Here is a 16107-nt window from a genome sequence, read left to right as displayed (position 1 = left end):
GTGGGGGGGGGGGGCGGGTCCACAGCGCCCTGATTTCGTAACACCAAACACGTCAAGAGCGTGATACTTGATATGGGAGAGTTTGAGAACGATGTTGTTCTTCGTTGGGTGTCAAGAAATACATGACAATTTGATGACAAATTTCCACCATGTCATTCTCACAAGGAGTAACATTCGTCAACATACATGTATGATTTATACTAACGTGTATTAAAACGAACAGCCCGTGGTAGAAATTGAACTTCAAACAACTGCTTGAGAAGACTTCATTTTACGGTCTGTCTGATATGACAAATGAGACGATTACTTTCACATAAATCATTCATGTATATGATGAGGTTACCAGCCTCTGTTTCTTACCTTCCACTCCCCCTCCCCCCTTCCCCCCTCTCTCTCTCTCTCTCTCTCTCTCTCTCTCTCTGTCTCCCTCCCATCATCTCATAACTCTTTATCTGTCTATCACTCCCATACTATTTTTTGCCTATTCCGTAATTTACCACAAGTCATTTAAAAATAACATGATGGGATAAATACTGTTATAATATATTACTTGACTATTCTTAATCAAGATGAATGTTTATAATAGAGCATGATAAACGATCTAAATTACAATTCTTTCTTTCTATATAGTTTATGATTTGTGCTAGATGTTGGGAAAAATTCCTCCAAAATTCTTTCTCTCCGCCTTTCTGTTTCTCTTTTTGATTGCTTGTTAAATAGGCTTTAACATTAAGCCTCCTTTTTCGAAAAATAATTGATCTGCCACCTTAGCGACTAATGTGTCTTTCAGATATTTGTCAAAGGCAATGATTCACATCTAACCGCCATTCATGTTTTATTTATTTATTTATTTATTTATTTCTATTATTTTGACAGGGTAGCCCATTCACCAACAAGTAGTGGTCTTCCATGGGGCCCTGAATGAACATATTTACATCGTTTATAACATTTATACAGAACAGTTACAAAAATATACTCGTTTGCAAAATAAACATATATCATTTGTATAACATATAAATAAACATATATCATGTTCACAGCCTTTATAATCCAGCTTTCATATTTGGGATCTTCATAAGAAAACAAATCTTTCATTTCCTTCTTCCCAATCATCATCAATACAGACAAGCCTTTACAATAACCCGTCATTTTCAATGTCAATATATATTCACCAGCCCCGTCAAATGAATGTTACCTTGAATTCATCATATTTTGTTCATGTTTGCCTACATCTCAAAATGTCTCGCCATAAAAGCAATCGACGTTGATATTAAATGATAATTGCAGGCGAGTGGAATGAATGTCTCGTTTCTAGCGGAAGCATGATTTCCTTTCAATTTCGGAGTTCATATTCTTGAGCGAATTTCGGTGGTTCATGAATGCATACTGCCCTAAATGACTCGAAAACGTCCCTAAAGCCTCAGCAAATAAATAATATGCATCGCTCGCGCAAAATCCTAAAAAATACACTTAGCTTCTAACGATGACATTTCAGATTTTCGATGATCACATACTCCTTTATGCGTAGAACTTCAAGGCACTCGAAGCACATGTGCAACTCAAAGGCCATTTCGACCGTTAGGGTTCAATGTACTAGTTACATTACTGGTTACCATGGATACTGAATCATCAAATAGTTTTCCTATAGTAATGTTAATTTATTTCAAAGAAAGCAACATTTTAACAGTTCAAGGTTGCATACCCGACTATCAGCAGATTGGAGGTACATTTTGTGGAGAGTTCTCAAAATTACAAACTTAATCATGTTCGGAAAATTTCACTTAAGTTTTTGTTTAATCCTCTCCTAAAGTGTATACGAAAATCTTTCCACTGAATAAAGACTTCGATGGTGTTTTTTAAGTAGCATGTATACCCTGTATTATAAATGTAATCAACAGTGATTCCTGTATTTCGTTGTAGTTTCGAACCCTTTTTATCCTCTGCTCGAGTATATATAAGTCGATGACACCGGCGGTAATTTGATAAGCGGTTAAACAGCTCTCCCACTGAATATATTTTATATTAGGCCTAGTCCGTTCTTTAATTATCTCTTGAATTAATCGAGACAACCTTCAGGCACTGTGATATAAAAACTTGGCGCCAAATACTAATTCGGTTTAAAGTACCAGAATAACGTCATAGGTGACGTCATTGCAGCGTGAAAAAAAAAACAGAAAATGAAAAAGTTCTATCGCGTGAGTATGTTGGAACCCGACGTTCTTGACTCCACTTGTTGCTTCTTCGGGGAAGTGGGAAAATAGCAAAGAAGTAAATATTGAACAATTCTCTTCATGTTTTACTTTTTTTTCTTTTTCCTATCAACAGTCATAAACGAAAATGCTGTCCATCGGATATTTTAGTGTCTTTGAGATGCTTCCCACATATTGTATTGCCCTGCGCCCCTGTAGATATAGTCCGTCATTCAATTTCAATCAGCAATATAATATACGGCATAAAGGATCGTTTTAGATTCTTGCGATTTTCTTTTAGGATACGTATATAATGTATATTAAAAGTATTAAAAGTATTTTAAAAGAACATTATTATTATAATTTGTTCAACCGTTTTAAAATCAACATCGCAACTATCCCCCTGGTAGACACTTGGAAATGAAACCAAAATCTTAGATAGGTCATGAATTGCAAATTCTTTGTTTTCCTGAGAAGAAAAAAAGAATCGCAAAATATAATACTTAGAACAGAATTATGCCTATTTATTCATTGTTTCTTTGTTTTGTGTTTAACCTTTAAACAAACCTTTTTTCGATCTCTGCATCAACTTGGAAATCAGAACAAATTGATTTCTGCTGAATATCATTTCTCATCTGCCCATAGCGGAAGGGTAATATTCAAACGCATTAATCATAATTGCACATAAATAGTTGGACGGAAGAGTAATCAACGTATATTCCATGCCAATATTGAGACAGAATGAAGCATAAAGAGTTTATAGAGCACATTTATCAAGTTCAAAATATTGCTCCTTTCTTCCCCTTTCTCTATCTCTTTCTCTCTCTTTCTTCTTGGTCTTCTTCTTAATCTTCTTCTTCTTTGTTTACTCCTTCTTCTTCTTCTTCTTCTTCGTTTTCGTGTTCCTCCTTCTCCTCAACTTCTTCCCCTCTTCTTTTTTCTTTTATACCTCTCTCGCCCATAACTTTTACATTGTTAAGCTGTTATATGAACGGGAAAACATATTTGTCTCTGACTCTTTTGACGAGCTTTGTAAATGTCGCGTGCATCCTCTGTGTTTTTACCGGGGACGCTGAAATGTGCGGGACGATCTGAACTGGCGCTCGGTATTTCAGAAGCTGGAGGTGAATTTGAATCTTGATGACGTCATATGTAACGTCACTACGTAGCGGAGACGAAAGGGCCCCCTGCAGGCGATAACCCTGGCATTTAGTGGGTGTTGTTTTTCTCCCTTTTATTCTCAAACATCACGCTAGCAAAATTCAGTGCTAGTCCACGTCAGATATATCATAGCGCTTGATAACACTTGTCACCAGTGAAAGGTACAAAATGAAAAGGTGAAAATAAATGTATATAATACATAGAATATATTCATATTTTACAAGATATATATACATATATAATATACATATATATATATTATACCATACACAAAACATTATAACTCATTTCATTCGTGCGATTTGATCGTGAAGGCAGACATATTTCAAGCATTCCTGATAAAAAAATATACTTCCACTTGTAACCTAAGGTCGCAGTTCAAATTATATAGTGACTGATAAGCCATGAGCCACATGTACCTCACTTTATTCAGCAAATGAAATCTAGAACTCATGAATAGGCTAAACATTATATAAGCAGTTAATTTAGGCTATAATAGTCAAATTGAGAAAACTGAGATACCCGCTGTAGATTAACCTTTGGCAGGGCAGATGAGCTCCTTACTATTAGTTTCGTCATCAGGGACACATCAACTCGCATCTAAAATAGAACGATGAAGTAGAACGCAATTTCAAATTAACAATTCACCCGGAAGCAATTCGAGCACACCTGGGTACATTTATAATTCAAACGTCATATTCTTCGAGAATTTGTTTGTTGACCGTTAATAGGTTGAATCGTACTCATTTGACGTGACGGACTTTTTTGTTCTCGCCCCCACATATTAACCTTTTAATTTACACGGGGATGTGATTTAAAACAATAAGAAAAAAATCTGCTCTATAATTGCCTTGCTTGTGGTCCCCAAACCGTGATTACCAGTTGAAATGTTCTTCTTTTTATCTATATAAAAAAATGAAAACAATAATCAAACGGAGCAAGTTTGAATATCTGTACCCTCCATCCTACTTTCTTTTATTATCGTTTCATTAAATATTGTATCAAACGCATTTTTATATTTTAATGCGTACTCCTTTGAGAAACCATAAATCTTGAAAATGACGCAATGGAGATATGAAGAAAAAAACATCTGAAGTTTTGGGTGCTTGTGGTCACAGAACTGTGGTCATTCCGTGCAGTGATCCTTTGTCATATACCTCATACAATTTTAGAATTGAAATGGCGCCAAACATCATGTACATATACATATCCTTTATCGATTTTTCTTTTTCTTCATTTTTAAAGACATAATTCTTAAGAGGTTTTGTTGATACCTGCAAGAATAACAAAAACGTAGGTGATATGTCAGACTATTATTTGCCCCGTAGCATGCCTCCTTGGAGGATAGCTAGATACCTCTATCACTGAGCATTGACGCTGTCTAATCGCCACGATACGCACATCGGACCCTTTTCGATCCCCCCCCCCCCCCTCGCTCCCCCTCTGTCTGTCTCATTCTCCCTCTCCTCCCCTCTCCTCTTTTCTCCCACCATCCTTTTTCATATTCTTATATTCCTACCCTTCTTTTTCAATCCCAGCAGTCATTTTTTGTTAACCCTTTTCTAACTTCTCGTTCGTTTTTTTATACAGTGCGTCCCAGAACAAACGAAACCGAGAAGTATCGATGTTTTATCATAACTTAATCACAACCATAATGAATGAATGATACATATTTGGAAAGCTTACATGTTCATAATTTTAACAAACGAATTCGTTTTCACTGGGTGCCTGCCGTAGCAAAAAGCAGATTTGACAAAAGACTTAACTCCGTTTCGTTGACAATCAGCCATGCATGAAGACTCTCGTCTACGGCTGATTGTCAATGAAACGGAGTTAAGTCTTTTGTTAATTTCGTTTATTGATACGGCAGGCAGCCAGTGAAAACGAATTCGTTTAATAAAATTATGGAAATGCAAGCACTACTTTAAACAAACAGAACTTTGTCATTCCTCGCTCATTTTTCCTGATTGAGGTGTCATATGAAAGGGCAGAAACTCAACTTTCTAGAAATGTGAATTTTTCCTCGAAATCTAGATACCGTCCGCCAAATGTCTTTTTGGTTTCCTTCCTTCAAATTGCTTTTAATCACTCATGCGTAAAATATGCATCATCTGAGTAGCATCACATGAAAGAAGAGACTCTAAGCTTTCCAAATATGTATCATTCATTAATTATAGTTGTGATTAAATTATGATAGAACATCGATACTTCTCGGTTTCGTTTTTTCTGGGACGCACTGTGTAATAACGTTTCCCTCTACCCGTCCTCCGTACCTCCTCCGTCCCGCACTCCCCCTCTCTCTCTCTCTCTCTATCTCTCTCTCTCTATTCCTCTCTCTCCCCTCTCTCTCCCACTCTCTATCTTTCTCTTGCTCTCTCTCTCTCTCTCTCTGTTTTCCCCTCCTCTGACGTCTTTCCTCCCCTTCATTTTCCACTTCTCAAAACTGAGAAGCGATTACCCCCTTTTCTCCCTCTCATTCATAACAGTCTTGGAAGGAATTAACTAACTGAACAAACACTTTCCAGGTTATCTATACCCTTGGAGAGAAAACCAAGCCCTAGTTGAACTTTGATGATATTGTGACGCCTTATCCCGGGTCACTGTCTGTTCGATTTCCTTTTCCCTCCTTAACGAATGTCAAGGACTCTATTGAGGTCTACTTTACATTTAGAATGTTCATAGTAGCCCTCGCTGAGTTTGTTTGTGTATAGGGTAGATTTTTTATTTTATTTCTTCCTTGCCCAGTTTGTTCAATTATGCCCCACATCAATCCTCCCTCTCTCTCACATGGTGCACCCGCAAGCCTACTGTACATCTAGCTTCTTGGATCGTATATTCTTAATAGCCCCGGATAATCTTTGAATCGTGAAGTAGTTTTTTGCTGACACCTACCTACCATATGTACATTCTGGTTTAAACAGTTTCCCATATGCCATATTTGCACGTGTCGTGGTACGAGGGTCACTATTAATCGGTAGATATTTTTTCTTTATTTTTCGTCCTGTTTTCTCTTGTATAACTTTGTTGATATCAACCTCAAAACTGTGCATCTTTTCATAAGCCAAAGCTTCATTCTGACTTTATTTTCTAATTTCCTTGATTTCAACTGCCATCCTTAGACCGTGCATTTATGCAGCATCCTCTTTTTTGCTGATGATTTAATTTTGTCACACTACCATCCGTTCATGTATTCCTTTTTCCTTTGTGTTAATCAATTGAGCTCTGGCCTTATCTTCCCCAGATCTCTTTTCTTTTCCCTTTTTTGCAGTGGCTTAGCTGGTTTTTGTCGATATTGTTTTTGTAATGCCTTATCTTGGTTCACTTACGATATGATTTTGCTCATCGTCGGGTCGTTCCCACTCTGTTCGTATCTACCTAAGATCGTGTATTAACATAATAGCGGCGTTGAATCAACGCGTCTGTATATCTGGCCTTCAATTCCGAAGAATTACACAATTGTAAAGGGGAACTTTTATTACTGTTCTTGTGTTATTCAGGTATTCCAACATGGTTACATAGGGAGGGCAGGAGCACGGGAAGATGTTGCCCCTCCCTCAAATTCTGCCACTGCATAGACGCCTCGTAATACTTGGAAATATGTTAATGAGGTCGATTTTACAACTGCTCTCCTCTTCGTCCAATGTCTAGAACTTTGTTTACATCTTGCTTCATCGGGTCGTGTTTTGTCCAGCTCCCCTCGATTTGCATTTTCAGGTCAATATGAGGTCGATATTTGGTTTGCTGTCGACTTCCTTTTAAACTCTGCTCACACCTTTTCGTTGGATCTTACTGTGAGAGCAGTAGCTCTCTCCCATTATCTCGGGACGGTATCAGGTGCAGTTTCACTTTTGTTATCTTATCGCTCAGTCTTTTAAATTTTATCCACATCTTCTTTATATTTCGCGTTATTTCGGAAGCATGGTTGTATTTTGATGATGCTTCAATGTCTGACCTCGATACAATAAGGATTTTATTTTTATCCTTTGTTTTTTTCCTTCCCTAATCCTTGATATTTGTTACACATCTACTTCACGTAGTCTAATTTCACAGTGGCATATTACTGGATTATAATTAGTTGAAGGGGAACTGACTCCACAGGGGGGGGGGGTTTGTTGGGTGACACCATCCTGCTGCTCAAGAAATTCGAATTCAAATTCGAATTCAAAAATCAGATACTGACTTAAAACGATTATCATCAAAACATAAAAAATAAAGGTACACAATAATAGATATATATGAAAAGCGAGAGAACAGGTCCATTAAAAGGGTCGGGGATATTAAGTTTTCTTATTACATGCTGTCTTTCCCAATATGTTCCTTTTCTCTCTCTCTCTCTCTCTCTCTCTCTCTCTCTCTCTCTTTCCCCTCCCGCTCTCTCCCCTACTCCCCTCTCTTACTATCGTTTAAGCCAATCAAGGGGTTATGCCCCTGTGCCTCGTAGCTACTCAACTGCGCAGAGTTTTATTGCAGGTATTACGTGTTGAACGTGACAATACGTGAACTTCGGTAGCGTAGTGTCAAGTTCTGATGGTTCTAATCTGTTTAATAGACATTTTTATCACCTCACGATCAGATAAACCCGGTGACATGTTGAACACTTTCATGCTCAATTAGAATGATTAGAAGTGATGTCACCTAGCGTATCGAGGACATCGATATGCATGTAATACATTAATGCAATCGTTATCGGAATGTGTGATCAAAACAACTAGATTTGCATGCAAGATTAATACAGGAACTGCTTTCCACATCCCCAGAATTAGGTTTTAGGTTAATATCTAACCTTTTTTTTAGCAGTGATGTTGCCTCAATTTCTACGTTCGTAATATATTTTTCATTGTTGAAAGATTATTTATTGCGATAACATGTCGTGCCCATTATTGCCACATTATACATTGAGTAACATCTAACTTTCACGTATAGACAATTGTTTTGTTTGAGTTGTAATATTCATGATAAGATCAGAGTAGCACTTTTAACGTTGGGATTCGAGATAAAGATTACACTATCCAAATATAACTTAGAGGCGATTTATTTTATTGTATTTGCTTTCATAAAAAGATCACACCTGATACCTCAACACATAATTAGCCTCTCAAATTTAAGGACACTTCTATTCAAAGTTCTGTATACATTTTATAGCAAATCAGATATTAAATGAATTAGGCAAATCTTGTGAAAATCTCGGCGACCTTTCTTTCGTCAGATTTATCTAAGTTAATTTTTTATGAAAGCATCTGTCGGGTAGGTTATTGTTGAAGATTTTAACTGAATAGCCAGCAACAAAAGAATTTTGCGTTAGATCCCCATTGAATATTAACCAACGATGTCCAAAGCTAGGGCGTAAATATTGACCTCCGTACTTAAAGATATGAATTAGATCTATATACAAAAATGGCGTGGTTTCATCGCTATCGAGAATAAGCATCCTTTGACCCCCACAATACTTTGGTTTGAATAAAATTTGGTTAACAAAATTGTTCTTTGTTTATCGAATTCATTTCCCCTTTTCGCATCACAATGCTATGATGCCTTTTCATACACAAGCTAATTTTGCAATTATAAGATATTGTTAACACTTGTTTAAAAGGGTAATAGCCAAAGCTATGCATACTTGCTCTAAATTATGAACAACGCTGACTAATCATGACGGAAGAGGCTAGGTGAAAGCTTTGTTTATGGATGATAGTTTTCACGGAGATAGCTCATAAGGTGTTCAATCTGTTATTTAGAACGACAGTTATCCTCTATCTCACGCAGAGCAACTTTATATTGATCAAAATGAATATTGGTGCATTATGATCTGACCGAACTCGTTTCAAATTCTTATCATGTACAACGTCATATCTTTTACGGGCATGTTTGACGTGGGCAATTTTATGGATGTGGGGTGCATGGATAAAGGTAATCCGATAGGGCTGAGAGGGACCTGATTTCAAAATATACCCTGCCTGATTAACACGTCTGGTTTGGGTTCGACTCCAATCTCAATCACCGTTACGCTCACTAGGTGTGAATTCTGTACTATGAATTCCTACCTCAACCTTTTGTACCCTCAACTTTCGCGAAAAGTAACCCCATCTAACTATTTTCTTCATCTTCTTTAGCGATTCACCCTCTCTCTTTACCTCTCTCGTTCTCTCTTTCTCACACTTTCTTTCTCTCTCGTTTTTGTTGTTCTCTCTCTCCCTCTCTATCTCACTATCTCTCTCTCTCACACACACACACACACTTTCTCTCTCTCTCTCCCTCTCCCTCGCGCGCTCTCTCTCTCTTTATATATATTCTGCTCTCTTTTCACAATCGTACACCTACATTTCTAGGTGTGTTTTTTTTCTTCAATTTCCACTCACTTCCCCTAGAAAATAATTATTCGTTTCTCTATCTGTTGCCACACTTGCCTACTTAATTTTGTGTTACTTCACCACAGCTTCGCGCCTAGTTTGCTTGACTGCCATGTTTTATTTCGAAACTGTATCTCCTTAGTATACGAACAGTCTAGATAGGTCCCTAAACCAACTAAATAGCGATTGCTTTATTACTTAGCAGTCCTGCAATATTGTTGAAACCAATTACCAAGGTACAAATTCCACCATCTCCACTCTTCATATTCACGGCTGGCGTAAATATAGATGTTAAACGCTGAGCTCAACAACGGTTGAGCTATTCAATCCATCCGCCCGCTTTTCAATGGGCCATACGAGTAGGTAAAAAACACTAGACCCTGTCCAAGTGACTACTGCGGAAGCATTTCATGGACGACCTTTCTTCTCAATGGATCGTCCCTACGCCTTCCGATGACTTCCCCATTTCAAATCAATTGAGCGACGGCTGACCTTGAACGGAGTCAAGGATAGTGGCTGAATGTGTCTTATTCAAAGTTTAACAGTGCAACGTGGCTTGAACAGCAATTTTACGAAACCAGCGGCCCTCATATTTCCTTCTTCTTGTTTAAAATCAAAGCCGAGTACCATTCCCACCTTACCCGATCATCACGTGCCCGCTGTTCTTGGATACGACAATATATTTGTATGTAATTGAAGTAAATGTTGTTCTTTTAATCCAGCGATGTAAATATAACTTTTTTGTCGGAATATCTTCATATTTTATTATTTCCCGCTCGTAGAATAAAAAAACCATGGGTCAAAGAATACTAACAGTACAGAATTTAAATATAAATTTTCTTTTTGGTGCTCCTTAAGCGTTTATATATACTTAAGATATATATAGGCCTAATGATACATCTCCTATGATGTATATATATATATATATATATATATATATATATATATATATATATATATATATATATATATATATATTTACAAATGAAATTACATGTTTTAGTGAATAGACAGTAGGACAAAATAAAACAAGAAACAATCCACACAGGCTGATATATTGTCTACATTTCCTTACCTTGTTGACCTTTCTAGCAGCAAACCTCTCGTGTCTTCGAACTCGTTTCTTGGTCAATTCGGTGGAAGATATTCTCCTCCCCCGCTAGCATCTCCTTACCCACATCTACTATGCATTCTTCAAATCGATATTTCGCCCTTCTTTTATTTCCTTCCCGCCATCTTTGTTCTTTTTGCAAAGTATCTCCCGAGTGAGTGTCCTCTCCACTTTTCTTGCTATTTCTTCTTGTCCGTCGGGTCCCTTTGTCCGCCGTTCTTTCCTCCTTCTTCATTACTTACCCTTTCTTACAAAGCCTGAATCTTATGTCGGCCAATCCATTTTGATTTGTCCGCTATTACCCTCATTGAAATATATCTTCCAGTTAGGCATAGTTGAAGCTAAACATGATTCCACCTTTGTCTGTTTTTGAGCAGCAAATTTTCCATTCTCTGTATATACGATTTCACATCTTGTGACATAGGTAAGAACACAGTCGCCCAATCGGAGTATGGGCTGACCTCTCTATCTCTTTTGGAGGCTAGGGACTGGTGCAATTTCGTATAATTATTTTTTCGAGAAAGAGATGAGTCTCTGAAACTATAATATATTTCGGGTTTATAGCCCAATATGAACCCCACACGTTTTTTTTTTCTTTTACATTTGTGAGTTTGTGTAATAAATAACATAGTCTCCATCCATATTGTATATGTGCGATCTCAACTGAAGGCATAGGTAACAGTACGAAGCGCACAAACGAGTTTGAACTCTGTAACTCTACGAGGCTTGGACAATGGAGACTTCTTTCGTTTCGTAAAAAGAATATGAGGGAGGCGGTGTAGATTTTCGTAAGAGATTCTAACAATATTAGGACAAATAGATAAAGCCTTCAGGAATCAAAAAGTGTATTAATTACACCTGCCAAAGACACTGCATGTAACAGAGTATTTTCATGTTTTACACTATTAAAACACAAAGTAAATGAAACTGTCCAGATTGGGTAAACACACCGTATTTTAGTTTTTTAAATTATCGATTGGTGTGTTCGGAATAATGAATTGCCTCACAAAACAAGGTACTCGTTACGAATGGCATACATTGTATGATACGGTACTTCTATACTGAAGTATCACTTTAATGAATTCAATATGTATAGCTGCTAACTTTTGGTTCTCCCTTAATAACAACATTTTAAGTTTTTAAGTTTACAAATATCCTTTGTTTGAATCACTTACCGGTATACGCTATTGGAACTCTGTGAATGTCAATTCCAGACACAAATCTCTACGTTTTATTAAGTTATAGCTAATTCACAGGTTTGATATGACATGGTATGATTAATTTAATGTGTACACATGGTTCAACTATGGATATTTTCTTTTTCTTTGTAACTCATCTACATGGATATTTTGTTATTTTGTTACCCACTTAAATACATTTGTAACATTGTGTTATGTTGTTGTTTTGTTGTTAATAAATTCAAATTCAAATTATCATTATCATCATTATTATCTCTAATCAGTTGTTTTACCTGTCTGTAAATATTACTATTTCAACTTATTAATTTTGTACATGTATGTCGGGTACCCCACTGAAAATAGCTTTCGTAGGTTTTCCTGTTCAAGCTGACTTAAATTTGATCTGTTATTATTGTATATTGTTGTACGTTAGAAGCTTGTCGTCTAAAAAATCAAACATTAAATCAGTCGGAAAAGAAAACTCAAAATCGCCATTGATACACTTCAAGGCATAACATTATCGAACGCAAAGATTACGCACGTCTTAAGAAATATTGTAGACAGCAAAAAATCAATTAAGCCATTGAAAGTACTGCTTATTAGTGAATGTCGACAGTGTATTGTAATAGGTATTATGATTAACATATTACTTCGGTAAGACGAGAACAATCTCTGTTCTATCTTGATGTAACTACCTTCTAGATTCTAACCGTGGTGAGCTCTTTACTGCTTTTTAATTCAGATTAATAAAAGTGTAATGTAGCCTAGATGGTAATCAGTCATTGTAGCAACAGGTGACTGACAGACGTATGTAGCGCCTTTCCCATTCACACAGCACTTCTCCTGCTCTTTACCTGCTCTGTTACTCCTCCCTCTCTCTCTCTCCCTCCCCCTCTCTCTCCCGCTCTCCCTCCCCTCTCCCTCTCCCTCTTCCTCTCCCTCCCTCTCTCCCTCCCGCTCTCCCTCCCCTTTTCCCTCCCCTCCCCCTCTCCCTCTCCCTCTTCCTCTCCCTCTCACTCCCCCTCTCCCTCCCCTCCCCCTCTCCCTCTCCCTCTCACTCCCCCGCTCCCTCCCCCTCCCCTCCCCCTCCCCTCCCCCTCTCCCTCTCCCTCTCCCCCTCCCTCTCCATCTCCCTCCCCCTCTCCCTCTCCCTCTCCCTCCCCCTCTCTCTCTCTCCCTCTTCTTCTCCCTCTTCATCTCCCTCTCCCACTCCCTCTGCCTCTGCCTCTTCCTCTCCCTCTCACTCTCATTCCCCTTTCCCTCTCCCTCTCCCTCTCCCTCTCCATCTCCCTCTCCCACTCCCTCTGCCTCTGCCTCTTCCTCTCCCTCTCACTCTCATTCCCCTTTCCCTCTCCCTATCCCTCTCCCTCTCCATCTCCCTCTCCCACTCCCTCTGCCACTGCCTCTTCCTCTCCCTCTCACTCTCATTCCCCTTTCCCTCTCCCTCTCCCTCTCCCTCTCCATCTCCCTCTCCCACTCCCTCTGCCTCTGCCTCCCTCTCTCCCTCTCCCTCTTCCTCTCCCTCCCTCTCTCCCTCCCCCTCTCCCTCCCCTACCCTTTTCCCTCCCCTCCCCCTCTCCCTCTCCCTCCCCTCCCCCTCTCCCTCTCCCCCTCCCTCTCCATCTCCCTCCCCTCTCCCTCTTCCTCTCCCTCTCCCTCTCTCCCTCTCCCTCTTCTTCTCCCTCTCCATCTCCCTCTCCCACTCCCTCTGCCTCTGCCTCGTCCTCTTCCTCTCACTCTCATTCCCCTTTCCCTCTCCCTCTCCCTCTCCCTCTCCATCTCCCTCTCCCACTCCCTCTGCCTCTGCCTCTTCCTCTCCCTCTCACTCTCATTCCCCTTTCCCTCTCCCTCTCCCTCTCCCTCTCCATCTCCCTCCCCCTCTCCCTCTCCCTCTCCCTCCCCCTCTCTCTCTCTCCCTCTTCTTCTCCCTCTCCATCTCCCTCTCCCACTCCCTCTGCCTCTGCCTCTTCCTCTCCCTCTCACTCTCATTCCCCTTTCCCTCTCCCTCTCCCTCTCCCTCTCCATCTCCCTCCCCCTCTCCCTCTCCCTCTCCCTCCCCCTCTCTCTCTCTCCCTCTTCTTCTCCCTCTCCATCTCCCTCTCCCACTCCCTCTGCCTCTGCCTCTTCCTCTCCCTCTCACTCTCATTCCCCTTTCCCTCTCCCTCTCCCTCTCCCTCTCCATCTCCCTCCCCCTCTCCCTCTCCCTCTCCCTCCCCCTCTCTCTCTCTCCCTCTTCTTCTCCCTCTCCATCTCCCTCTCCCACTCCCTCTGCCTCTGCCTCTTCCTCTCCCTCTCACTCTCATTCCCCTTTCCCTCTCCCTCTCCCTCTTCCTCTCCCTCTCCCTCTCCCACTCCCTTCCCCTCTCCATCTCCCGCTCCTTCCCCCTCCCTCTCTCCCTCTCCCTCTCCCTCTCCCTCTCTTGCTCGCTCCTGCTGTCTTTACTTGGTCCTCCTTGTGTGACTTCCTGTTTCCTTTTCCCTTTTTTTTCATACGTACTCAATGGACCTGTTGCATGTATTTGCTTGTCTCTCGTATCCTTGGCAATCTCTCTATCTTTCCTTATTCAAATGTCAGGGTTGCTTTTCTTTCTCTAGATCATGGAGTGTTGTGTTGTGCGCGTCTTTCTATCGACCTCTTTTCTCTGCCTCTGTATCTGCCTGATTGTCTGTCTCTCTTCTCTCTCACTCTCCCCCCTCTCTCTATCTCGCTTTCTCTGTGTCTCTCTCTTTTTCTCTGTCTTCGTCTCTGTCTCTCCCTCTCCCTCTCCCTCCCTCCTTCCTCAACTGCGATGATGCACCTCTTCCCCCTCATCGTCTACCGGTTCATTTGCTATGCCATATGCCTGCAGAAAACATGAAAGTACGCGTCATGTAGTATGATGTGTATGCATTGTAATTCCATACGAATCTTACCTCCATTAAAACATAAAGCTGAGGTTTTAGTTTACATGAATGCACTTTACTTGGCGCCACAGCTCATTTCGCCATTCTTTGTTATCATGTTAATCCTCTTATATGTTGCACGAATCATTGTTAACTATTTTTCTCTCTCTCGTCACCTTTAAACAGTTTGTTTAATCCCTCTTTGTCTGTCTGTCTGTCTCTTTGTCTCTCTCTCTCTCTCTCTCTCTCTCTTTCTCTTTGAAGTAATATTAAGCTCTTCTTTCTCATATATCTCTATACGTATTATATATTAATTGCATTTATTAATTCACTTTAGTTGAAACGTGTCCCATTCTCACTATTTTTCACCTCCCCCCCCCCCCCCACTCTCCCCTCTCCATGTCTTTGACGTAACTTGTTAACTAATCTCTTCTTTCATTCCTTCCTTACCGCTTCATCTTTTGCCCAAGCTTGTATATAATCCCCCTGTCTCCATCTCACTTTATTTCTCTTACACCTACACATGTACCACCACCCCCTCTCTCTCTCTCCTTCTCTCTCTTCCCCTTTCCTTTTCCTTTTTTTAATTTTTTTTATTCTTATCGGTCATTTGCAAATAAATCCTTTTTGTCCAATCCGTTTGTGCTATCAGCTCCTTTTCCTGCTATCTCTTTTTCGCCTACTCATTGCTCGATACTTCACGGTCAATTTGATATTTTCGCAAATACGACCAATTCCCAGCCCCATAGCTTTCATGTCCTTCTAATCTTACATTGTGATGAGCTCGGGCTACGAAGTGAGAATCCGTGCCTAGCAACGTTCTGAGGGATTTAAAGAGAAGGTTTCTGGGAAGAGGTGAAAAATAATTTGTGAGCGTTATCATTCTTATTATGCAAGTGTGAAAGAACATCAGATAAGACATGTTCCCCGAAAAGCATGGCTCTAAATATGTCATGTAACATCGTACAAATCCAGGGTAGGATTTTTACGCCACGTGTTCGTGTAGTCCCATATACATCTTTTTGTGTACAGTGTTTGTAACTTTACCAAGACTTGGCCAAATTTCTTATCATTTTGATGATTCCTGAACCTTTCAATACACACAAATTCTTGTATGCTAGATGATCAACCTTTTCTGGTCGATTCCACACCGTTGCTTTTACAATGCAATCGCATGACCAGAACTCAACTTCATCTTTAAAGCAAGATGTGATGACCAAACCGGTACGCGGTTTGTAAGG

The sequence above is a fragment of the Strongylocentrotus purpuratus genome, unplaced genomic scaffold, assembly GCF_000002235.5.
Source record: "Strongylocentrotus purpuratus isolate Spur 01 unplaced genomic scaffold, Spur_5.0 spur5_scaffold_10, whole genome shotgun sequence".
In the NCBI taxonomy this organism is placed as follows: domain Eukaryota; kingdom Metazoa; phylum Echinodermata; class Echinoidea; order Camarodonta; family Strongylocentrotidae; genus Strongylocentrotus; species Strongylocentrotus purpuratus.
This window is presented reverse-complemented; position numbering follows the sequence as displayed.